This window comes from Phodopus roborovskii, unplaced genomic scaffold (assembly GCF_943737965.1).
Source record: "Phodopus roborovskii unplaced genomic scaffold, PHOROB, whole genome shotgun sequence".
Classification (NCBI taxonomy): Eukaryota; Metazoa; Chordata; class Mammalia; order Rodentia; family Cricetidae; genus Phodopus; species Phodopus roborovskii.
The window spans coordinates 16,165,929-16,190,520 of NW_026126517.1; the positions used below are offsets into that span (position 1 = coordinate 16,165,929).

The window sequence follows — 24,592 nt, forward strand, 5'->3', positions numbered from 1 at the left end:
CTCCATCTTGACCCCTCCTTCCTACTTCCTCTTTCCTCCTAGTCTCGTAGTCCCACCTATCTTGCTTTCCTATTGGCCAACAGTGCTTTATTCATTAACCAGTATGAGAAACATATACAGAATGACATCTCCCATCACCCTTATACTTATTTCCTTTCAACATCATCCTTTGGCGAGATTTAGTTTTCACTATTATCCCCTCTGAGCTAATGACCTTACTTCAGATGAGTTCCTTTGCAGGGTGTAGGGTGTATGACTAAGCTTTCCTTTTATCACGTGAGTTCTTCACACTGTGAATGATGGTATATGATTAGTGAGTAGCTATCTGTAACCCCTGGTGTGTGTATATGGGTGTCATGTTTCTCAGAACTGTTGAGTTGGCCAACTACTTGGATGTATTGATAATGAGGAGTTTTAGAACTATGGGATAAATAGAGAGTAGTGTTTCCTGACCTTTTCTAGACAGTCTCATCAGTGACCATATGTGGCATCATTTTCCTTCTTAAGTTGTGCTGCAAGCATTCTTTTTTTTTCAGGTTACTTCACACTGTTTTATTTGGGAGGGGGTGCCATGTTCACTACTCAGTCATGGACTTCACTATTTCCCATGTGCTTCTTCACTCATTAATTCATCACTGGCATATCATTAGCCAACTGTCTTCATAATAGAATTTACTGACAAGCCCAAGGTTTTCAGCGCCCCCAACTCGGGACATGTACCATTTCTGTAGGTACTGTTATTTCAGATCAATTCGTGGAATGGATAGAGCAAGTCCCTTATTCCAACTCCCAGTCCCCAAAATCTATTTAGTATCCTGTCCCTGGATAGATGACATATCAGACATTCATCTACACTTGATTTTAGCCCAAAGGCTGAAGAGCAACATAAAGAAGAGATTTTTTTTTTAAATTGCTGGAGCCATTGGTTTTCATTGTTGCTTGCTTGATTTCTCTCTCCTCCTTGTCCTCTCTTTCTCTCCTCTCATCCCTCCTGGCTGTTCTTTTCCTTTCTTCCTTCTCTCCCTCTGCCACCCCCACTTCATTCTTTTTAAAGACTGTCTATGTAGCTTCAGGTGGCCTGGAACTTGTTATGAGAACAGGCTGATTTTAAACTTGTGAGCCTTCTGCCTCTGCCTCCCAAGTTTCAGGACTGCCACCACAAATGACTTTCAATTTTTATTACTTATATTCTCTGCTCTTCTTTTTCATATTAGCTCCAAAAGAAGCAGTTTAAAAACACTACTAGTTGGTCCCACACAATTACAGTTCTTCTCTTCTTTGGATGAGGAAGATTTATGTATCTCTTTCTAACTATTGCACACCTGGACTCAGGGGAAAGTGTTTTCCTATTCCCCACCATGTTACGTCCATGTTTAACACACTAATCAGAGGAATAAAAGTGTCAGACTTCCACAGAAAACCTTTTTGCAGACTATCTACTTTTAAAAAAATGGTTTATTTTGTTTTATTTGTGTGTGTGTGTGTGTGTGTGTGTGTGTGTGTGTGTGTGTGTGTGTGATGCACGCTTCTGCTGAGCCAGAAAAGGGATCATATCTCCTGGAGCTGGCATTACAGATGGTGTGAACCACCTGATATGGATACTGGGAACTGAACTCAAGTCTTCTGAAAGGGCTGCACATGCTCTTAACAGCTGATACATCTTACCAGTCCAGAATAAATACACTTTTGTTAAATTAATTTCTACTGAAATTAAAAACAATCTTATTTTACACACCAATCCCAGTTCCCTCTCTCTTCCATCCTCCCACTCACCTCACCATCTCCCCATCCCACCCCCATCCATTCCTGAGGGAGGACTCCAAAAGTCCATTCAGGCACTAGGGATAAACACTGGCTCCACTGCCAGAGGCCCCATAGACTGCCCAGGTCCCCCCCCCCCCAACTGATACCCACGTTCAGAGGGCCTAGTTTGGTCTTATGCTAGTTACCCACCTGTCAGTCTGGAGTTCGTGAGCTCCCACTTGCTCAGGTCAGCTGTTTCTGTGGGTTTCTCCAGCATGGTCTTGATCCCTTTGCTCATCCATCCTCCCCCTCTACAACTGGATTCCAGAAGTTGGCTCAGTGCTTAGCTATGAATCTCTGCCTTTGCTTTTATCAACTACTAGATGAAGGATCTAGGATAGCATTTAAGGCAGTCATCAATCTCATTATAGGGGAAGGGCATTTAAGGTAGCCTCTACACTATTGCTTAGATTGTTAGAGTAATTTTTGTGGATTCCTGGAAATTTTCTTAGTGCCATGTTTCTTGTTAAGCTTATAACAGCTCCTTCTATTAAGGTATCTCTTTTCTTGTTCTCCTTCTCTGTTCTTCTCCCAAGTTGACCTTGTCCTTGTATTCTCCTCCCCCTTCCCCTTCTCCCCTCCTCTTTTTCCACCCTCTCTACCCCCACCTGCATGCTCCCAATTTACTCAGGAGATCTTGTCCCTTTCCCCTTCTTGGGGGTCCATGTATTTATCTCTTAGGGTCCTCCTTGTTTCTTAGCTTCTTTAGAGGTGTGAATTGTAGGTTTGTAATCCTTTGCGCTATGTCTAATATTCACTTATGAGTGAGACATACCAAATTTTGTCTGTCTGTGTCTGGCTTACCTCACTCAGGGTGGTCTCATCTTGTTTCATCCATTGGTTTTTTCCCCCCCTCAGACTAATACTCCATTGTGTAAATGTTCCACATTTTTTTTTTTTTTTGTACCACAATTTCTTCATCCATTCTTCAGTTGAGGGGCATTTAGATTGCTTCCAGGTTCTGGCTATTACAAATAATGCTGCTATGAACATAGTTGAACAGATGTCCTTGTTGTATGAATGTGCATCTTTTGGGTATATGTCTAATAGTGGAATTGCTGGATCTTGAGGTAGAGTGATTCCCATTTTCCTGAGGAACTGTCATACTGACTTCCAAAGTGGCTATACAAGTTTGCATTCCCACCAGCAGTGGAGGAGCGTTCCCTTTTCTTCACATCCTCTCCAGCACAAACTGTCACTGATGTTTTTGATTTTAGCCATTCTGATAGGAGTAAGATGGTATCTCAGAGTTGTTTTGATTTGCATTTCCCTGATGGCTAAGGATGTTGAACACTTTCTTATGTGCCTTTTGGCCATTTGCAATTCCTCTGTTGTAAATTCTCTATTTAGATCTGTACCCCACTTTTTAATTGGATTATATGGTGGTTTGGTGACTAGCTTCTTGTGTTTGTATATTTTGGAGATAATCCTTCTGTCAGATGTGGGGTTGGAGAAGATATTTTCCCATTCTGTAGGCTGCCATTTTGTCTTATTGTCTGTGTTCTTTGCCTTACAGAAGCTTCTTCGTTTCAGGAGGTTCCATTTATTAATTGTTGATCTCAGTGTCTGCTACTGGTGTTATGTTCAAGAAGTGGTCTCCTGTGCCAATATGTTCAAGGGTACCTCCTACTTTCTCTTCTAAGAGGTTCAGTGTGGATGGATTTATGTTGAGGTCTTTGATCCATTTGAACTAAAGTTTTGCACATAGCAATAGATAATGGATCTATTCTTCTACATACTGTCTTCTACATTTAAGCATCCAGTTATGCCAGCACCTTTTGTTAAAGATGCTTCTTTCTCTCCCCTGTCCCCCATATAATTTTAGCTTCTTTGTCAAAAATCAGGTGTTCATAGGTGTGTGAACTAACACCAGGATCTTCTATTTGATTCTGTTTTTCTTCCTGTCTATTTTTGTGCCAGTATCAAGCTGTTTTCATTACTAAAGCTCTATAGTAGTAGAGCTTGATGTCAGGGATTGTGACGCCTCTGGAAGTTCGTTTATTGTACAAGATTGTTTTGGCTATCTTGGGTTTTTTGCAGAATAAACACTCTTAAATTAGTTTCTGAAATCGGGTAGAGGATCTAAAGACTTATTAGTGTGGTTTTTATTATCATTATTTTTCCAACAAGTAATAAAATTTCCATTCCATTCTATCCTATATTTTCCTTTATCCTTACCCATAATTATTCCTTATTTTAAGACATAGTTTTTGTTATGACAGGTAGTTGATGTTAAATTTATGTAGAACTCATTTCAGTTCACCCATTTATATCTTAGGGTAGGTATAATTTGGAGACTAAAAATTTACCTCTTATCCAGGAATAGAAATACCTGGTGCTGGCATTGGGATCCTGGCTTGAATCCCAATATATTATGATTTTTATTATGAAATATTTTCTTGCCTTCCTTTTTTTCTTGGAAGATTTAATTTCACATGCTGGTTGACCTAACATATTTAAATAATTTTATGTTCTTTTTTCACAGGATAATCTTAATATACCACATTTCACAAGAGTGTAGGAGGTGAAATATTTTGTTGAGTTGGCTTGGCAAAATGACAAAATTGGTATTAGATGAATTTGTAGTGTATGTGAAGGAGGCATGTTTGATTTCATATAGGAGTAAACATGGTATCCTCTGACTTGGTGGGGTGGAGCTCTAGGCAGACAGCAGAATATACTTTCTTAAAGAGATGTATATAGTAAGGAACTTACATTTAAAATATATGAAGAGGTAGGGGTAATCTGGGAACCCCTCAAACAAAATAGGCTACTCCATTGCTCTTGCTTACCATAACTTGGTGGTATGACTGTGTTGCTGAAAATGTCACACAGTGTGGTCAGAGAACATGGAAAAATAAAGCTGATTCAGAAACTTCCACCCTGATGCTTTCATAGATGGTGCTGTGCAGACTGTCTAGGCAGACAACTCAACAGGCTTACCCAGTAGTGAATCTTGTGAGCTACAGTAATGACAGCTGGGCAAGATATGTCCACGGGTACAACCATGACATGAATGTTATGGAGCAACAAACTACTCCTTGCCTGGCTCACTGGACAGGAAGAAATGGATGCCTGACATTCTCTCTGGCTAAGAGCTCATAGCCTCCTAGGGTAGACCTATTACTGTTATTTTGCTAAATGGACACAGTATATTAAACTAAATTTTAAATACATAGTTATGCACAAGCATATTCCAGCTGTCAGTTCTCTCTAGAAAAGCTTTTTTTTTGTGCAATAAACAATAATTAAGGCAGAAAAGTCACAACTTGTCCAAGTATAGGGAATATGTATCATGTCAGTGAAGTTCTCAGCCACAAATGGGACATCCTCACCACACTCCTTCCCTCCAAGGCTCAGGGAACATTATGGAAGAAGAAGCCGAATGTCTAGGAGGACCAGCATAAAATAGTGTCTTCAGGGTATGACAGATTCATTAATCTGTAACAGCTGTTGTTGCTTGCACAAGGCCTGTATAACATCAAGCTAATCAACATTCCAGCATGGAAGGCAGAGAGACTGTTGAGCTTTTACAACTACATGAGGAGCTATTGACAGTTGATGGTTACTAGGGGAATAAAGTCAGTTTTCTTTAAGAATGTGGCCCCTTGTAAATCAACCATGATACAGTGGATGGCCATATGCCTGTGATTACATGATCAATACAAATTGTAAGAGAAAGTAGGAGGTACCCTTGAACAAATTGGTATAGGAGACCGCTTCCTGAACATAACTCTAGGGGCACAGACACTGAGAGCAACAATTAATAAATGGGACCTCTTCAAACTTAGAAGCTTCTGTAAGGCAAAGGACACAGTAGACAAGACCAAACGGCAGCCTATAGACTGGGAAAAGATTTTCACCAATCCTATATCCACCAAAGGTCTGATCTCCAAAATATACAAAGAACTCAAGAAACTAGTCGACAAAACACCAAACAACCCCATTAAAAAAACGGGGTACAGACTGAAGAAAGAATTCTCAATAGAGGAAATCAAAAAGGCTGAAAGACACCTAAGAAAGTGCTCAACATCCTTAGCTATCAGGGAAATGCAAATCAAATTGTATTCAATTAAAAAGGAGTAAGTGAATCTTTGGTGGGGGAAAGTGAAGGGTGGAATTGACATGAGTTAGAGAGAGGAGTAAATATAGTCAAAATAATACTGGTGGGGGACAAATATCAAAATAAATTATATGCATATATAAAATTCTTAAAAGCATTATATTAAACACACATATGAAGGAAATTTATAGCTTGAAAGGAATAAAAAATATACAGTTAAGTCCTCAACAATGGTTTGGTTAGTTTGCTTATTCTTGGTGGTATCTTTGATAGGTATGGATTAATAGAATAAGAAGGCTTAATTATGGTGGGGAATGGGAAGGCAGGGTAGAGGAAGAAATATAGGGGTGATAACTAAAACTGAACACCTTTCTACCATAATCAGAACTGGCATCAGACAAATAGAAGCAACAGAATAGATATGAACACACACACATAAATTAGGACATTTGATTTCTTTTATTCTTGTGTTTTAATCTTATTTAGTCCCTCCCAAACACCTTCTAGACCCATCACTTCTTTTTCTATCTACCCAACTTTGTGTCCTTTTCCCCCTACCAATTAAATCAATTTGTGTTGTCCATATATTATTCAGTGTGTGGCCTTCCACTCTTGACAAACACGAGCTCCCCCTTTCCCAACAACTACCAACTGCCAATGGCGCCTTGACTAGGGTTTGGGCTTTGTGTCTATCTCTCTCTTTGCTGGGATTTGGTCTGGTTTGAACTCGCACAGGCTTGTGCATACTGCCATATTGCTGTGAGTTCATATGAGTAGCAGTCCTGCTGTGTACAGAGGACAATCTTGACTTGTATGCACTTATCATCTTTGGTTCTTACAGTCTCTTATCACCATTCATTTACAAGGATCCTTGATCCATGAGAGGGTGGGATATGATATAGATGTCCCATTTAGGGCTGAGCTTCTGAAGTCTCTTATTCTCTGTGTCTTGTCAGTTGTACATCTGGATGTTAATGAGTCCTGAGAGAGTAATTAATCTATTGGTATAACACTAAATCAATAGAAATCAATTTAATATTATGTTCATTTAGTAGCATAATAGTGGTAGGTTCATGCCTAGGGCCTATAATCTATCCACATATTCTTAGCCTATCAGTGATATCAGGTATGAGTTGCATCTTTTGGAGTTAGCCTTAAATCCAATAAAAAAAAAAGTGGTTGGTTACTCTCATGATGTTCATGCTACTGTTGAATCATGGGCATGTCTTACATAGCCAATCCTGCCAATCAGCTAAATGTAAGCCTTCCACCTTTATTTATCTGTAAAAAGTTGCCTTAGTTACATTAGATTCTTAAAATTTTAACTAATTTTTAGTTAGCTCATAAATTTCTATAATGCCCCCTGGTGATATTTTGATGGGAATGCCTTAAATATATGGAGAGCAAGCATTTGTAGTCTCCTTATCAACTAATGTGAGTACTTTAATTTCTGTAATGTAGCATCTTTTAAAATATTTCAAATTTCCAAATGATAATTGAAGTACAACTTTTTGTGTTGTTTTGCATTTCTCTTATTATTCAATGGCTACTGAGGTTTTTTGTTTTGTTTTGTTTTTTTTCTGAGGCAGGGTTTCTCTGAGGCTTTGGAGGCTGTCCTGGAACTAGCCTCTTATAGACCAGGCTGGTTTTGAACTCACAGAGATCTGCCTGCCTCTGCCTACTGAGTGCTGGGATTAAAGGCATGCACCACGACAGCCTGGTGGCTACTGAATTTTTGTATGCATTAGTTTTATAGTCTTTGCTTCTTCCGAGATATTGATTCTTTTGTTTTCATATGATTATTACAGATAGTAACTTATACTTACACTAGAAATATTACTTGAGGTATAGGTTACATGTATTTTCCTTCATTTTGTGATTTTGATTTCTCTTTTACTGTTTTAAAAACTTGCTTTTGATTAAATTTATTAATATTTTATAAATTTTTGATATTTTAATCACAGAAATGCTCTATAGCTTCCTAACTTACGAAGTCATTTCTATTCCATCCTGTTTGTATCGTTTCATGTTTTTTAAAAGGTAGATATCTGATTTATTTATAAATTATTCTGATGTATAGTGTGAATGAATCCAACTTTATCTTTTCCCATATGGCTATCCACTTACTCCATTGCCATTTACAAACATGTCCATCTTTTTCTAATTTTGAGTGCCTGTCTTTATCACATAGTAAATGTCAAGGAAGTTGGGCTATTTCTGTGTTTTACATCCTGTTTGATTGGTCCATCGGTCTACCATTAAGCCAATCCACGCTTCTTTAACTATAGAAACTTCATCATGTTCTCTTATAGTCAGGGTAACTTCCTACATACCCTTCTTTGGGGGATTTGTTGAGTATTAATGTTTAGCCATAACTTCTGTAATTAGTTTGTCTAGCTTTAACAAAAAAATTCTAATAGCATAGACACATGAAGATCTTTATTATTATTATTATTAATTGACAAGTAAACTAGGGAGGAGGTTTCCCGCACTCTGGATCTTGAAGTTTCTAGTCTTGAAGCATCCCATTTCTTCAGGTTTGTATCAGTATCGTTGGTAATGTTTAATAATTTTTTTATTTCTGTTTTGCATATATTTTATTGGTTTTATGCTTAGGAATGTTATTGTGACTGAAGTGAGAGTCTTACCTTTCATTAGACTTTCTGATTATTATTTGGTTTTTATACTTTGTAATTTAATTTGTCATTTACTGATATTTTACTTTTAAATGTTTCTTTTTGACTGATATAATAACTGTATATGAAGTTCAATGTGATGTTTTAATCTATGTATTCATTGTATGATGATAAAATCAGAGTAATTTGCTTAACTCTCACCTTAAACATTATTTACTTCCAACTTTTTAAAAAATTAATTTATTTATTTTTTAAAAATTTACATGTAGATCCCAGTTCCCTCTCCCTCCCTCCCTTTTACCCTCTCTCCCCCCTTACATGCACCCTGACCCCCCCCCCCCACTCCACATGTAGGGCTATGTCATCCAGGTGGGGTCATGTATTACTTCCAACTTTTATGCCTCTTTTTATTTCCCCCTTTGCACCAACATTTTCTAATACCATTAATACAACGTTAAACAATAGTGAAGACTTTAAGATGATGGGAGATGTCAGTCTATAAATATGTTTCTTACACTAGTTAATGAATAAAGCACTGTTGGCCAATAGGAAAGGAAGAGAGGCGGGAATAGGAGACAAGGAGGAAAGAGGAAGTAGTAAGGAGGGGTCAAGATGGAGAGTCTGGAGAAAGCAGGACTCGAGCCAGCTCTCCGGTAAGATGAAAGCACGTGGAAATACATAGATTAACAGAAATGGGCTAGTACTTAAGACAGAGCTAGCCGATAAGAAACTAGTACCTGTCCAACAGCATTATATCAAATATAGAGTCTTGGTGTGTTATTTGGGGCTGGCGAGGCTGCGGGACAAGACCGGTGGCGGGCGGAAAAACCTACTCCTTACAAAGCTTCATGGCTTTATTCTGTCTTCTAATTAGGAATGAATTTCAAATTAAGCTGCTACCCTTTGACCTAATATTTAAGTATTTTACGATTGATTTTTTGGATCTGGATGTTTCCTAAAGGCCCATAGGCCTTTGGAGTCTTGGACTCCAAAGCATGAAGCTTCTGGGAGGTTGTGAAATCTTTAGGATGTAGGGCCTGCTTAGAGCAAGTTTGGGCCACTAATGTGTTTCCTCCAAGGGAACATCAGGACTCTGGCCTATGTTCTCCTTTGTTTGTTTCCTGTTAGATAAATAAGCTTCCTCTGTCATACACTCCCACCATGGTATAGTGGGATATTCACTTTGTCTCCTTCTGTGGCACTGACCACGCCCATTGGGGGGTGGAGCCAGGGTCTGAAGTGACCTGTGGAATTAGGTCTGAGGAGGAGCCCAGAAAGCTCTCTTGCTGGCAGCACCTGGACAGGAACATTTCCCGAGGCATCCTTGAGACCAGGAACCTGCTGGTGTTTACCTGCCTAGGTTATTCCCTGAATAAACATTTGTTCAGCCTAATTGTTTATCAAGATCCTTATTAAACCGCAATACCATGGTGTCCTCAGAAGCTCAAAAGAAACAAGCAAGCAGGCAAACAAACAAACAAACAAACAAAAAAAAAAACACCAAAAAAAAAAAAAAATCCAAACAACAAAACCCAAATGAAAAACACGCAGCCAAACACAATTACAACAACAAAGTATATCACCAGACACCATGGACTGAAATTTCTGAAAGAATGAACAAAAAATTAACTTTTCCTCACTTTCAACCTCAAGTAGTTATTTAATTATTTTTTATTGAATCTGTCATTTTGGGGCAATTGCAGAATGTCAGCTGGCTGTGAAAACAAAGATCCCATATACATTTTACTCACTTTCTCCCATAAGTATGGTTTAGCAAGACTTCAGTACAATATAATCATCAAAATATTGCAGTTGGTACAGCCAATTCATCGCTGCAAGGATCCCTTGTTTCCATTGCTTTTTCATATCCACACCTTCCTCCTCCAAAAAGGAACATATTATTCATGCACATTGCAACTTGGATAAATTTCAATAGAATTATGCTATATGAAAAAAATCTTAAAGATTAAATACTGTATAATTCCATTATATAACACAGTTGAGAGGAGGAAAGGATAGAAACAAGGAACATGTTAGTTGTTGTCTAAACTGAAATTATCCCTACTCTGCCCACTGCAATGTTTAAACACTATCTTTCCTCAAATTTTTAAGGGAAAAATATGTAACATTATTTAAGAAGGTGAACTTACATAAACAGCATCATCATTTAGTTAATACCTTGTTTTAGAGGAAAACACTTTTAGCAATTGTATGTGATTTAATATTTATATTCATTTAAAATGCAGTAATTATGGAAATATGGAATAATTACTGAATAGAAGTATGAATCATTCATATGGTGAACTTATACCTTAGCCAAAATAACAGAGAATGTGTACTGAATCTTGTCTCCCAGCATGAGGTATCTTTAGAAAAATGTCACTGTGATTACTTGTGATTCTTCCCTGCTGTCTCTGTGCAGAGCATCACTGCTTTCACAGAGACAATGGTAAGATGACAGTTACTCCTCTCTCTTTCATGCATGGTTTTGAGTCCATTTTGGGGGTAAATTTCCACTGTTCTTTGATACCATAGAATCCGGAGGGTTTAAAAGTTGTAGGCATTTTACTGAAAAAAAAAAATCACCATGAGATATTTTCCTCTGGAAAGGCTATAGGTGCTTTAACTGAGTGATTGCCAGGTCCCTAGACATTGAATGTCCTTTGCAGGGAGGCTCAGTAGGAATTCCAGCTGTGACCCAACTTTTTTTCTTAAGCTAAAAGAAGCCCATGCTTCTACTTTGGAGTCAGCAGTCTTCTTGAGTAAGAAAATTTCATACAGAAGTAAAAGTGTGTTGTTAAAGAGGTGTTTAGGTGAATGTGTGAAGAAGATGTCTCTGAGTTTCCTTTTAGAGCTCTAATCTACATAAATATAAAGGAAGCCCTCCTTTGTATATCACCCAGTGGTCCAGGCATCATGGATGGATGGTGTTTGCTTTCTTCCACTACAGATGACTTTCCAGAGACACATTTGTTTTGAGATCATGGCCCCTATCAAACTTTGTTTTCCCAACATCTGTTTCTTAAGCTGGTGGGTTTTATGATTCTGAGCTTATGACTGTCCATCTTTATTTCAGACAAACTACCCTTTTCACTGTTCTATTTCTTTTTTCTTGAGACAAACCCTAAGCTTATATTTTTCTTTAAATTAGGTAAATACATGTGCCCATTTTACCTTCTGGGACCAGGGGCTACACCAGTGCTTTTCAAATTTAAGTATGCATAGTAACCACCCACTATGATCCATGGGATCTTATTTCAAAGCTTATCATATGGACAAATATTGTTTATGAAGTTTAATTTCTAGATTAAACATGATAAAAGATTAAAGACAATGACAATAATATAGAACAATCAAAATAATATACAATTATTTCTTGGAACCCATTGAGATCAGTTCCACAACCTGCCAGGGATATCAGAATCCAGCTCTGCTTCAAGCTCTAAGTTAAGTCCTTTGTACAAAGTGGTGCAGCATTTGGATATAATATATGCAAAATTTTCTGATTAATTTAAACCATCTCTATATTTTTATGATACCACATATAATATAAATACTATATTATTTAGGAAAATTATACATGTTCAGGGCTCTTTTAAAAGATTTTTTTTTATTTTATTGCTGATTGACTTTGCACATACATAATCCACAGATGTAGCAGGAGATTGAGTGCACTGTAATAAAAGTTATTTTAAATCTAAAAGTTGGTTAATTATGAAATTTCATAGCCAATATTCTTTTTTTGTAACAGTTTTCTATTTTTTTTTTATTTATTCTTTGTGTTTTTCACATTATGCATCTCCATCCCATTCATTTTCCCATCCTTTGTATTCACCCTCTGGTCTTGCAACCTTCTTCCCAAACTAAAATAAAATTTAAGGGGAAAAAAAGAAAAGGAAAAATCAATCTTATCATGGAAGCTGTAGTGTGACACAATGAGTCATTCAGTAAACACTTTTATCCATGTATCTTTACTTGCAAGTGTTCATTGCAGACTTGGTCTGGTTCGAGGCCTCTGGTTTCTGCTACACTATAGATGTTGCTCCCTTACTGGAACCCCTCTTCGTTATCCTGCTGTTGTCCTGCATTGTGGGGATCCTGCAGCTTTGGATCTGCAGAACTGGTCCCTTCATGTGCTCCAGCAGATAACAAATGGGGTGGATATTGGGGTGGGCCATCCCATAACCTTGGTTCTGGGCCTGGGTTGTTGCAGTGTTGGTCAGTCCACCAGCTCTCCCTTGTCCTGACTGCCATGTTGAACTCTCCTGTACTGCCCTTGTGAGTTCACCCCTTGCAGTGATGAGAAAGGGATGGAGCCACTTCTTCTGCTTTCATCTTCTCAGGGTCAGATCCTCTACACCTACACCTTCAGGGTCAGCTCTATTGTGTTGCCCAAGTATGATGTAGAAACCATTCTCTTGAGTGCTGCAGCTAATGAGGGGCAGGACCAGCTCTCCCACCTACCTTGAGCATTGATAGGTGGGGTGGGGTATCTCTCCCCTGCCTATGCTGCCACATGACAGATGAGTGATAGGGACAGCTCTCCCATGCTAATAACTATGGGGATGGTTCACCCTCACCTCTGCCAACAGGATTGGCTCTATTATGCTGCCCAGGTGAGGTGCAAGGCCTGCTCTCCAAAGTGTAACCACAGTTTTAATATCAGTTTATTTTAACAGACAAGTTCAGAAATATAGGTAAAACAATACACTGTTGCGATGGTTATCTATTTAATGGAAGTGTTTGAGAAATATATATATATATATATATATATATATATATATACATACATATATATACATACACTTACACACACACATATATATGTGTATATATATATATATATATATATATACACATATGTCTTTGGTTTAATATTGAAAATAGATTCTTCTTTCATATAGATTCTTCTCTCATGTAACACATCCCAAACACAGTTTCTGCTTCCTCCACTCCTTCTATTATTCCACCTCCCCCTTTACTATATCTGTTACTCCATGCCCTACACTGCCTGGATGGCCAGGAACCTGAGACCAGATAGCCTAGAATCCTAGAGTAGAACCAAACATTACTGGAAAAAAAATCAATGAAATGATATTCTGCTATACTCATAGATGGTAGTCTTGTCCAGACGTCATCAGAGAGGCGTCCTCAGAAAAAAGATGTGAGCAGGTGCAGAGACCCACAGCCAGACATTATGCAGAGAGAGAGAGAGAGAGAGAGAGAGAGAGAGAGACAGAGAGAGAGAGGATCTAAATTGGAGGTGTCCACTGAGTCTTTCCCATTGGAGATGAAGTGTGTTTGTGTGGGGAAGTGTAGGGGTCAGATAGGATGGAGAACACCAGGAGAACAGGGCTCACATAATCAACTAATCAGGGTATATATGGGCTCACAGTGACTGAAATGACAAGCATGAGGCCTGTATGGGTCCGCACCAGGTCTTCTGTGTTTTATGGTTGTTGACTTGGTGTTTTTGTGTGATTCCTAACAATGGGAGCTGTTTTATCTCTGACGCTTTTGCCTGCTCTTGAGATTTTTTTCCTCCTATTGGGTTGCCTCGTCCAGCTTTGATATGAGGGCTCTTACCTAATCTTGTTGTGTCTTGTTTTGTCCTGTTTGGCTGTTGTCTCTTGGAGGTCTGCCCCTTTCTGAATAGCTGATATTTGTTAATTATCATTGACCATGAACAACTGAACCCATGACTGCAGGTGGATGTCTGTAATGACATACCTGGCAGAGTATCTAAAATGCAGATCGTGGACCCCTCATCCAGAATTTCCAGTTTGGTGGGGTTTGAATGGTATTTAAAAATGTTTTAAACAGATTAAAAGGTGTACTTCTGCTGGCACACATACTGTGGCACATATATGTAGACCAGAGGACAAGAGTGGAATAATGTCTTCCCTTCTGCCTTGATGTGGGTTCCAGGGATTGAACCTAAGTCACCAAGCTTACATGGCAGATGTCTTACCTGATGAGCTACCTTTTTGGCCTGGACTTAAGAATTTGTATTCCTAAAAAGCTCAGGGGTATTGTTTCTGCTTCTGTTCTGGAGCCAGCTTCAGAGCTCACAGTTATCATGTTGTCTCCTCCAGCCACATGACAGCATTGCCAGCTAGCTACTCAAATGCCACTTCCTCATGTTCTTCCCGTGTGGTAGAGGTGTACTGATGTATAAAGTTTTATCTGTTTTTAAAGAAATTATGATATGTTTTGAATGTAAGCATCTTTCTTCTGAAAATAATTTATTAGGAAAGCAAAGGGGTCAAGACCATGCTGGGGAAACCCACAGAAATAGCTGACCTGAGCAAATGGGAGCTCATGGGTCCGAGTCTGACAGCTGGGGAAGCAGCATAAGACTGAACCAGGCTCTCTGAATGTGGGTTCAGTTGGGGGCCTGACCAGTCTATGTGGCCTCTTGCAGTGAACCCAGTATTTACTTACTCCTAGTGCACAAATGGATTTTTGGGAGCCTATTCACTCATGGAGGGATACTCTCTGAGCCTAGATAGACAGGGAAAGGCCTGGGCTATGCCCCAAATGATGTGACAGACTTTGATGATCCCTCATGGGAGGCCTCACTCTCTAGGGAGTGGATGGAGGTTGGGATGGGAGTTGGTGGGGGGCGTATGGGAGGATGGGAGGGAGAGGGAACTGGAAGTGGTATGTAAAATAAGATTGTTTTAAATTTAAATAAAAATTTATAAAAAAATAAAAATTGCTTAAAAAAATAAAAAGATATTTCAAGTGGTTTGACCTTCCCTTTGCTTCTGGGAGTAGTCTGTTCCCATTACTTTCCATTTGGTTTCCCTTCCTCTTGTGGAAGAGTTTAGTTAAGGTGAAGATTCACTTCGAGTGACTTTTTTGGGAGTTGTGATGGCTAATACTGGTTGTCACCTGACTAGACTACATCTGAAACTGATGAAAACCCAAGCTGTTTGCCACTGATTTGGGAGATTTTCTTACTAGATTATCTGAGGCGTGAAGATACACCCTAAATCTTGTCTACAAATTCTATTGGCAGCCCACATAAAAGGACGTCGAGGGAAGCTTTGCTTTTTGCTTGCCTATCCTCACTTGCACTTGAAAGTTCATTTATTAGGCTGCCACAGCTGGTACAAACTCAACCTCTTCAGGTTTTCAGTATAGAATGAAAATCAGCAGCTCTCCAGGACTCCAGGACTAGACTGAGACTGCCAGAGGCATCCAGTCTCAAGGACTGAACAACTACTGGATTCTTTGCCTTTCTTTTGGGAGATAGCCATGTTGGACTAGCAGGACTATATCCTGTAAGTTAGTCTAATAACTTCCCCCTTTATTTTCAGTTCTAGCTACTGTGCTCATTTAGAGAACTGGGACTAATACAGGAGCATTGCAGACAAATCCTGTAGAAGAATGCAGGACTGAGGCTTATTGAAGAATACTAAGAAAATCACAACATCAAGCAAGTCCTAGGAACAATTGATTGTGGCTACTATCTGCACGGGGCTTTGGCACAATAAATAAAAGACCCAAAGACAGATATTGGGGTTCATGCTTCAAGCGAAGATCAGAAAAGCATAATAGTAGGCCACTAGCCATTACCTCTATCTTAGACTGAAATGCAATCCTGGCTCCACCAAACCTCAGACTGCAATCCCAGACTGCTATGCTCTCCTCAACATGGCTGGAGAATCTTGAGACTCAGTGTCTTCCTCAATATGGCTGGAGAGTGAATGCTTTATTTCCTGAACTATTCCCTGAGGCCATGATTGCTGTATGCAAGTCAAAAAATACTACAGATACCTGAACCCTAATGCTGGGATTAAAGGCATCGGTTCCCAAGTGCTGAGATAATCTTTGTGTGAGCTCTTTCTCTTAGCACTGGATCAATTTTATATAGTCAGTGTGGCCTCAAACTAACAGAGATCAATGTACCTCTTAATTCTGAGACCTGGGATTAAAGGCGTGTGCCTGGCGGTTATGGCTTGTGGTGGCTGACTTTGCTTTCTGAATGCCCAGGCAAGCTTTAATAAATTATAAATAATATATCACCACATGGGGCCTTTGAAGACTATGGCATGTCTCAGAATTTCTCTGAGCAGTGTTCAGGCATCTGTAGTATCTTTTTGGCTTGCATACAGCAATCATGGCCTCAGGGAATAGTTCACAAAATATAACATTCCAAGCTCTCAGCACTCTTCTGGCCAGGAATAGAATTGAATGGAACTCTCTGGGCAGTAGCAGCAGGTGCTGGTCTTTGGCAGTTTGTAGAGTATTACTACAGGCTGGTGTGCATCAACACAAGAACAGTATCTGGGTGTGGGTGGCTGGGGCACTGAGCAGTGATTGGCAGACTTCCTGCCTGACATTAAGGAGAGAAGCACTACATCCAAATTGGTCATTTATCATTTGTGCAATGAGCTTCTCTCCTTCTGGATGTATTTTCTGCTCTTTATACATGATCATGAACAAAATTCATAACAGCATATGTATCTTTATTCTGATGCTTCATCTGTTGGTTTTGTTAATTATGAATCAATCATTTGCCTGTGGAAAGAAAGGCAAAAGAATTGTTTTCTGTTGTTGGTAAGTTGGTTTCCTCTGCCTTTGCTCTTCCCAGACACTTAGAGTCCCACTTAGGCCCAATTCCATTTTTTGATCAGGCTTGGTGATTTGCATCAGATTCTACTCCCCTGAGGGTCTTTGATGTCTCCTTCCTGCTCCTGGCTTTCTTGTCTGTCACATGTGGCATTTGCATATGACACACCTTTTCTCATTTTACTTCTGTTATTCAGTTTGTTTACAAGGTTGTGTTTGTGGTTGAGTATTTGCAGTTTATCTCACATGAGTACTGTATGCCAAGTCCATACACATGAGGATACCCTCCATAGTTTCTTGCTTGTTCATGTTAGCATACATATGGTAATGATGCCTCCTTTAGTTGACTTGGGATCCTTTGGTTTCTTTAGATTTTTGCATCTTACACATTCTTCTGCCATAGTTCCTATTTTCTCCACCTAACCAGACAATATATATTGTTTCTTCTCTAGACATCTCATACAATGGTGGGTACAACTCTACAATATTATTTTTCTTTTAAAGACAGAGTTTTTAAAAAAAATATTTATGCATTTTTAAATGTATGAGTGCTCTGTCTACATGTATGCCTGCATAACAGAAGGAGGAGGCATCAAATCCCATTATAGATGGTTGTAAGCCACTATGTGGTTGCTGGGAATTGAACTTAGGACCTCTGGGAAAGTAGCCTGTGCTCTTAACTGCTGAGCCATCTCTCCAGTCCCTAAAGACAGGGTCTTTATCGACATCAGAGAGGCTTCTTCCAGTAGTTGATGGGAGCAGGTACAGAGATCCACAGCCAAATATTAGGCAGAGCTCAGGGAACCCTGTGGACCAGGAGTGGGGAGGAATGAAGGAGGAAGAGGGGTTGAGGACATCAGAAGAACATGATCCACAGAATCAATTAAGTAGGGTTCATAGATGCTCACAGAGACTGAAACAGCAAACAGGGAGCTTGCATGGGTCTGCTCAAGGTCCTCTGCATTTTATTTATAGTTGTTTAATTTGGAATTTTTTCGTGGGATTCCTAAGTGGTTGTGGATGTCTCTTTGACTCTTTTGCCTGGTCCTGGGACCCTTTTTCTCCTTTGGGTTGCTTTGCCCAGCATTGATATAAGGGCTTGTGTCTACTTTTATTGCATCTTCTTATGCAATGTTAGGTTAACATCCCTGGAAAGCTGCTCTTTCTGAAGGAAATAGAGAAACAGTGGATCTGGGGGATGGGAGAGGTGAGGGGTACTGGGAGGAGTGGAGAGAGGGGAGGCTGCAGTGGGAATGTACTGTATGCCAAGAGAGAAGAATAAATACAAAGATAAAAGGAAAAATAATAAATACAAGGTCTTATGTAACCAGGATGCCCTTAAACTCACCATGTATTTAAGGATATCTTTTGATTCTCCTGTATTTAGTTCCAAAGTGCTGGGACTACAGACTTATGCTACGACACTCAGTCTATGTGGTACAGGTGACTGAGCCCTGACCCTGTGTATGCCAGTCAGTCTACCGGTGAGATATATTTCAGCTCAATACTTTTTAAAAAAATCTCATCTGGGCATTTTTTTCTGTCCTTTTCTCTCACAAATAATGACAGAGTAGAATGCTTTCCCTGAGCTTAGGAATGTTTTTAGAAGCTGATGCTACAAAGTCTACTGCATTGTTCTAGAAGTTCTATGTGGTGTGTAGAAGCAGATTTGTAAAACAGCTATGTCATATCTACACAAAGCAGCACTAAATGTGGCTTTTTCATAAGTGGTGGTGGCCTGATCTCAGGTCCTATTGAATATGTTGCAAGTACTTTACTGATGAGCAAGCTTCTGCAGCTTAGAGTATTCATTGTGTTGAATAAAACAAAACAAAACAAAACAAACAAAAACACAACTTCAAGCCACAGATATGCTTGGAGGATGATACAACAAGTGGCTGATAAATAACATGAGAGCCTTTGGGTAGTGTAGTGTCAGGCATATTACGATGGAACTACCAGCTCTGTCATTGTGTTTAAAGCCTGGACGTCAGGAATCCGCATTGTGACATTGTTTATGGGATTCCTGAGATGTTCCTTGCCCTCAGTAACATTATCATGCCACTTACTATGAAACATCCCACAACAGACTACAGAAGATACCTGGGTCACTACTTTCTGGAGACTGAATCAAAGCCCCCAAATTAGACTAAACCACAGCTTCCTTCCATTCAGATCAATGAATATCAGTGTTCACTCTGTTTATCTGGGTTTCAAAATGCTTCATGTGATGGGTGAAAAATATTTTTGTTGGAGACTTCAAACACCAACTCATTGTTCAATCCCAACTACCACCACAGCACCTCCTGAAGGCAACCGTTTCAGTCATGGAGAATGTCATTAATGGTGTGTCATGAATGTCTTCTTATAGCTGCACAATAATTGTGCTGCTGGTCTGATGGGAGATGTCTTTCTGTAAATATGTTTCTCATACTGGTTAATGAATAAAGCACTATTGGCCAATAGGAAAGCAAGATAGGCGGGACTAGGAGACAAGGAGGATTCGAGGAAGGAGTAGGGAGGAGTCAGCATGTAAAGAATGGGGAGAACAGAGGTCCGGGCCCACTCTCCGCTAAGATGAGACCATGTGGAAATACTTAGATTAATAGAAATGGGTTAATACTTAAGACAGAGCTAGCCGATAAGAAACAAGTAACTGGCCAAGAGCATTATATCAAATACAGCGTCTCTCTGTGTGTTAATTGGGGCTGGCGTGGCGGTGGGACCCACGGCAGGAAAAACCTTACTCCTTACACTGGTCATGTCTCCATCTCTCTGCAAATGACTATGTGGAATTCCACAGCTGTGGTTCATGACATTCAAAATCTTTCATGTTTGGAAACAATCAGCTTTTAGTGCAGTGAGAGCTACATGAAATTCATTGTTGAAACTAATAAACCATGGGTGAATCCTCTAGCACTGGGTTCCTAAAATGGTGCATAAAGCCCTGAACATGCTAGGAACATGTTAGAAACCAGAAGAAGAAATCAACTTTTAGCATGTTTCTACATTTCTCTGAGGACTTAACTAATTCTAAAGTTGTCTCATAGGCAGCAGATACCAAATACCAAGTTTTTAGTAGCAGCTATAGCCATGAAGCCTTCCATACTGTGTCAGTGTGTCTCTACTGAGTTTGAAGTTGCTGGTCAGATGGCCATGTTCAGAAAACACTTATTACAGCTTATATTACATAAATAGGAAGCATCCTATTCCATATATTCAATTTGTCCATCTTGGAAGCACATTAGTTCCCCAAAGTGACAGTCTTCTCCCAGGCACCTATACCTTGGCACACCTTCCAGATTCTCGACTTTCATCAGATCACAGAACTCAGAACTCCAGACATTTGAAAGAATTTCCACTGTGGTTCCAAAAACGACTTGTAGAGCCCTTAAGCCCATTGCCAAGAATGCACATTGGAAATTAGTAGACTCTTCCACTGGCATCTGTCAGAACCCAAATAAGCCATCAATCAATAGTTCTCAAATTGCTTTGTTTTCCTTTGAACTTCTCTCATGCCACTGAAGGGCCAAGGAAGTTTCACTGCACTGAGTTAATCCCTTTGGGAGAGCCTGTCTTGAACTTGACAAAGTCATTATCCTGGGATTCTTTTACCAAGAGTCTCAATTGTTGATTGGGTTAGACTAAACCATGTAGAGGTAGGGAGGGAAGTTAACTTGTCCCAGATTATTGTAATTTCCTGCTGGTTACTGGCAGCAGCAGCTTTTGCATTATGAATATTAATTCTGAGCTGTCCAAGTTTCCCCTTATGTTTTTTTCTATACATACATAGATTACAATATTTTCATCAGGTATCCTAGCATCCTTCTCTTGGGAAGTCCTATTTTATTTCCATTTGATTATGAGTAAGTAGTTCAAGTAATTTTTAAATAGAAAACTAAAGAAATAGAGAGAGAAAATATAAAAGAAAAGAAAAAAAAAACACACCCAAAACAATCAACACCCTCAAACTAAAAGCCAGTGCCAATCACCCAAAATAAACTATGTCTAGTTGGTACCTGGAAGGTTGCCCCAGCTAACAAAGACTACCAAGACTACTTTATTTATAGATTTGATGAAACCAGCTTCAAGTGGGCAAGCTATGCTGGGTGGTCTCTCCTTTTCTCTGTGGCCAGCAGAGGAGCAGCAGCAAGATTCAATGGCCAGGAGTCAAGCTTCTACTGAAGCCAGGCATTCTCATCTGAGGATGTATATGTAAGAGGATCTATATCATTGTTATTGTCATCACTGGACCCATGGACATGTATATGTAATGTGAAGTGGATCTTTCAGTTTTCCTTGAGCATCTCATGTCTTATTTCACAGCAGCTACCTTCTGAGAATGTAAAACATAGAAAGAGGGAGCATAGTCAACAGTCTCCTGATTCCTCCAGACACCCAGCAATTCACTCCTGACCTAAGAGTGCATTGCTTTACTGGGCTTCTAGGATTTTGTTTTCTTTTCTAAAAAATTTAGTTCCTCTGCTTGCAATGCCATTCTTTGTCCCCCACCCACTGTTTTGGATCCATTTGTTATTCGTGACTCACAGCAATATGTTCCTAGTATGTCATAAACCTGAAATATAAAATCAGAATATAGTGTAAGAACTATAACATGATTTTATGAGTAGCCATGTAATAGCGATATACATTTGGGCAAGATTTCTGAGTGGAAATTAAAGTAAAACAAATTAAACACATGATCCACAACCAGAGCCCTAGCCCGGACACGTGACCTTTGCCGGGGTTTTGGTCAAACTTCAGATTTGGACTGGGTGGCACATCCTATTCACCAGTCAACCTTGCTGTTTTCACACCAGGCACAGAACCAGGGAAGTTAGTCTACATGGCCAGGTCTCATTGCAAAAGAACAAACAATATGAAAGGTCAAGAAAGGATCTGTCCCCCTAAAATCCACCAGTCCTATAGAAATGTTCTCTAATGAGAATTACCTAGATGAACCCTAGGACACAGAACTTAGGATGAGAATCATAAATTCTATCAAAGAATTCGAGGACTCCAAGGAAAATCGAAACAGCTCAATACACTTAAAGAGAAAAAATGCCTGAGTGATGCCCAAGAAAACACAAACACAATGGCTGAATAAAATGATGAAAACAACTCAGGATTTGAAAACCAAATTCAAGAAGGAGACAGAAATATTGAAGAGAACTCAAGCTGGAATGAAGATGGAATTGAAAGACTCAATAACCTGACTAAAAAAACTAGGGGTAAAGATAAATAGAATGTTTCAAGTAAAAGACAGAATAACAGGATTTGAAGATAGAATAAAGGAACTGAACCACATAAGTAATGGATATAAAAGCATGGAAGAAGGAAGCTTTTGCCCTTTGTTTGCTGGCACATCCATTCCTTCAGTGACATTGGAGCCTACTTCTTCGGGGATTCCAACACATACAGAAGACCAGCTGAGGCATCCAGCCATGTGGCCTGAGCACCTTCAGTGTTCTTTGACTTTCCACTCATGCCAGCCACTGTTGGATTAGTTGGACTGCAACCTGTAAATCATTCCAAAAATTTGCATAAAGTTCTGTGACTTTAGAGTGACTAATATATCTGGTATTAAGTGAAGGTGCCATGTAGAAAACCTACAGTTCCTTCATATTGGGGGAAATAAAATGCTAAAATTAAAATAAATAGGTGTACACTTTTAGATTTACAGGAAAGAAGAGTTTAAAAATGAACATGGCCCTGATAAGCTGAACAGGTCCCAGTGACAGGCTGGGCAACACAAACTAGATGGGGAAAGAATAAAATAAAAATAATAAGCAATGCCAAAGCTGTGTGGGAAGGGAATGGGACTTGTGAGAGGGTGAAAGGGCAAGGGCGGGGTTGAAAGGGTGAATATACTGTATGAGATTCTCAAACATTAAATATTAAAGAATAACTATTAACTCTGACAACAGCCACAGACATAATTCAATGGAAAAAAATCCTCTGCTTTCCACAAATAATACCAGAATAACTAGATATCCATAATGAAAAAGGAAGTTTCTGTGTGTATTTCATACCCTTTATTTAAAAAAACCCTAAAGTTAAAATGGAAGCTTGTACAAAATGTATGATAAGTTTTGCTAAGGTAATAATTTGCTATATAAAATTTATCATTGTCAAAACTGGTGAGGTAGAGATTTCATAGACATAAATTGTGAGAGAAAACAGGATAAATTTCCATCAAGGTTGTTAAAGCCTTTCTTGCTTCTTAAGTTAAGTGATTGGGGCGTTGCCTTTAGGTGAAACTGATAAACCCACAGGAGACCCTGAAGATTTCCCAGCATGATGTAGAAGCAGGACATGGTGCCTCTGGGTGGTAATCCCAGTTCTGGGGATACAGAGACAAGCATAACCCAAGAGCCTCTGGCTAGCTACTTGTGCTGAGTTGGTGAGGTTTTGGTTCAGTGAGAGATCTTGTCTCGAAATATTAGTTGGAGCACAATTTAGCAGCTGTTGACCTCTGGTATCCAAATGCTTGTGACAGCACATACATACACGTGAGTATACACAAACACATGTAAAATCTCCCCAGATAAGTTGTATGTAAAGAAGCAAAATAGCACCAAATGTAGTACAGTTTGTGGGAATAAAGAAGAGAGTGAACTCTGTCTTGGAGATAGATCATTATGTTTGAGTTGTAACTCTGGCAAAGTCATATCTTTAGTCCCACCCCAGACTCCAAAATGAAGGCTTTAGTGCAGCTAAGCAAGTTGAAACTAGATTGAACATCAGCTAAATGGGTGGCCCATCTCCCCTTTGTACCTATTAATGAGAGGGCAAGACAAAAACCACAAGGACCCACCTCATTCAGGAGACTTTCGGGTATGGTCACCAGCTGAAGTCCAAGGCCTGTCCTGTAATTACCAGGTTTTGGCCCAAAGCCTGGCAAGTTATGTTTCCGTTCTTAGCCTTGACAGTTCCAAGAGCAGAACTACAGCTTTTTGGCCCTCATTCTGTCTATCCTGGGATTCCAACTAGAAGGCCCTGCATGCAGCAAATTATGATTCTAGTATATGCTGTCAGTTGCCCTCCAGCCTTGCCACATAGGCCCCTCTTCAGAGTAGTTGAATCCGCAGTGACTCTTGCATCACTGGTCCAATTCTCCTGGCTTCTACTTACTGACAAGATCCGAAGTTCTACTCTAGGAAGTTCCTGTCATTGCACAACTAACCCTCTAAATGATCATTCACCCTCAGGCCCCACATAACTCTGGTAACTAGCTACATTTCTCTATGTCCTTTAAGAAGAGTATGTGGTATCTTCAGCAATAGAGTCTTAGCGTCTGGTTTTAGTGGGAAACCAACAGCAGTGGCCACAGCCTATGATGTTGGTGGTCTTCAGAGGCCTCCCTGACTAACAACTCATAGAGTACTTCTGTTAAAACCTAAAATAGGTTTAACAGTTAGGTTACAAAGTCTCAGGTTTGCTTATGGTTTTATACATCTTTAGTTTAGAGTGCATTCTTAAGTCACTAGTCACTTAAGTCAATGAGACA

At 39.5% G+C, this 24,592-nt stretch overlaps 1 protein-coding gene and 1 pseudogene across 1 annotated transcript in view; both read right to left on the reverse strand.

Annotated features, from left to right (window-relative positions):
* Positions 1 to 24,592, reverse strand: part of Spa17 (sperm autoantigenic protein 17) — a 380,810-nt gene that overhangs the window by 191,775 nt on the left and 164,443 nt on the right. The window lies entirely within an intron of this gene.
* Positions 710 to 885, reverse strand: LOC127232022 (uncharacterized; annotated as a pseudogene).